This window comes from Symphalangus syndactylus, chromosome 1 (genome assembly GCF_028878055.3).
Source record: "Symphalangus syndactylus isolate Jambi chromosome 1, NHGRI_mSymSyn1-v2.1_pri, whole genome shotgun sequence".
NCBI classification, from domain to species: Eukaryota; Metazoa; Chordata; class Mammalia; order Primates; family Hylobatidae; genus Symphalangus; species Symphalangus syndactylus.
In genome coordinates, this window is record NC_072423.2 from 124,812,543 (window position 1) to 124,815,253 (window position 2,711).

Consider the following 2,711-nt stretch of genomic DNA (forward strand, 5'->3'; position numbering starts at 1 on the left):
GCCTGATACCTGGAGGCTTCATCTGCATGATAAAACCTAGGTCTTCACGACCACTTATTCTAAACCAGACATTCCTTTCTATTGATAATAATGCTTTCAACCAAATGTCAATCAGAAAATTTTGAAATCTACCTATGACCTGGAAACCCCAACTTAGAGTTGTCCCACACTTCCAGATCAAACCAGTGTAAATTTTACATGAATTGACTGATGTATTATTTCTCCCTAAGTTGTATAAAAACAAGCTATTCCCCAACCATCTTAGGCACATGTTGTCAGAATCTCCTGAGGCTGTATCATGGATGTGTCCTTAACCTCACCAAAATAAACTTTCTAAATTGATTGAGACCTGTCTCAGACTTTTGGGTTCACAGGTGTAAGTGGAGTGAAGACTGACTTCCTTCCCTCACAGGCCATATGAATCTTGGTATCTAGAATGAGGCTGGGGAGGTGTTTACACATGAAAACTAGGGCATGTCTCCCTAAGAAATTGGCCATCTCCAAGACTCCCAAAGAAATAACCTTTGCTATATGGTGATTTGCAGACCAATAGTGTTAAGGAGAGAAGATACATCCCTCTAAGCTGTAATCATCACAAAGCAAGCTATAATTTTAGAAATTGATACTTGGAAGGTATTATACGTTAACAATTACAGTCAGGAAACTGGTAGTCAGAATGGAATGAAGGCAAAGAAGAGTTATTTAGAAGACAAATGGGATTTAGGTGGGATTTGGACTCTGCAGAAAATCTCATGGCTGCCAGATTCAGCTAGAAAAGCACATTATCAGTGTTTAACTTATTTTTTCTAATGCCAACATATGTCCCCTAGTTTCCTTTGTAGTCACACCTTGAAGTGGAAGTGCCCTTTTTTTTTTTTTTTTTTTTTGAGACGGAGTCTGACTCTGTTGCCCAGGCTGGAGTGCAGTGGTGCCATCTCGGCTCACTGCAAGCTCTGCCTCCTGGGTTCACGCCATTCTCCTGCCTCAGCCTCCCGAGTAGCTGGGACTACAGGCGCCTGCCACCATGCCGGACTAATTTTTTTTTTTGGATTTTTTTAGTAGAGACGGGGTTTCACCGTATTAGCCAGGATGGTCTCGATCTCCTGACCTTGTGATCCACCTGCCTCGGCCTCCCAAAGTGCTGGGATTACAGGCATGAGCCACCGTACCTGGCCGGAAGTGCCCTTTAAGTCAACAGTCTCACCTTTCAGGGCAGGCAGATATGAGATATTACAGATATATTGTAACTCTGCAGAGTTAAAGTTGACTTCAGAATACAAATTTCATGTACCAAAGTAGCATTACGTTTTCTCTCTTCAGAAATGCAAATCAAAACCACAGTGAGATACCATCTCACACTGGCCGAAATGGTTATTATTAAAAAGACAGACATACGTGTGGGACTTTCATTTATCAGACCCCAGGAACTCAAGCTTTCATGAGCTTCTGGGTGGACAAGTACCAGCCCTAATCCTTGGGATGGATGGAGTATCGCAGGGAGCAGGCAGCCCAGCTGTACAACCTGGTGCACGGTGGTGAGTTTCCTCACCTTTAAGTGTACGGACCATCAGGTGCTGGAAAAAAGACAAGTGCTATGTGTGTTCTACATGAACTTGATGGTGTTGGAGTGGAAAAATTGAGAATTAAATATCAGACCATCAGGACTCCACCTAAAAAAATTGAAATTAGCACCACTGCAAATAATTACCACCTTGAAATTAATCCCAGTGATGCTGGAAATATTGATGAGGTAGTAATTCAAAGATGTTGAAAACAGTGGCTCAGTCACAGCAACTTGAAACAAACTGTCAGATATTTTAAAATGGTATTATTGACAGAAGTTGACAAACTCATTAAAGATGCTCAACATGCCTTGTATGCCTTGTAAAGAACCATGGAAAAGTATATGTCCACCTGCAGATTGATCTTGTGCTACAATTCTACATCTAATGTGATACCACCTATTTGTAGTAGGTGCTTGGCAGTTTGTGTGCCTGCTCCCAGCATTGGAGATATTTACCATGTGTTGTGTACTGTGTACAAGAAGGAAGATCTGAATCTTCCTTCACAACTGACTCATAGACTTGCAGAGAAGTCCTGCAGAAATCTCAGAAAAGCCCTGCTTATGTGTGAAGCAGCATATCACTAGAGACTTCATGGACATTAAAAGGATGATAAGAAAATATTATAAATAAGTCTAATCATATAAATTTGACAATTTAGATGAAATAGATTCCTTAAAAGCCACAAACTGCTGAATTCACTGAGAATATATATAATATATAATTAATATATATAATTAATGAGTATATGTGTGTGTAACCAGAGAAATGCAAATCAAAACCACAGTGAGATACCATCTCACACCAGTTAGAATGGCCATCATTAAAAAGTCGGGAAACAATAGGTGCTGGAGAGGATGTGGAGAAATAGGAACACTTTTACACTGTTGGTGGGACTGTAAACTAGTTCAACCGTTGTGGAAGTCAGTGTGGCGATTCCTCAGGGATCTAGAACTAGAAATACCATTTGACCCAGCCATCCCATTACTGGGTATATACCCAAAGGACTATAAATCATGCTGCTATAAAGACACATGCACACATATGTTTATTGCGGCACTATTCACAATAGCAAAGAGTTAGAACCAACCTAAATGTCCAACAACGATAGACTGGATTAAGAAAATGTGGCACATATACACCATGGAA

General features: G+C 40.5%; 1 pseudogene; it reads left to right on the forward strand.

Annotated features, from left to right (window-relative positions):
• Positions 1-1,438: 1,438 nt before the first annotated feature.
• Positions 1,439-2,149, forward strand: LOC129489167 (replication factor C subunit 3-like; annotated as a pseudogene).
• Positions 2,150-2,711: the final 562 nt, after the last annotated feature.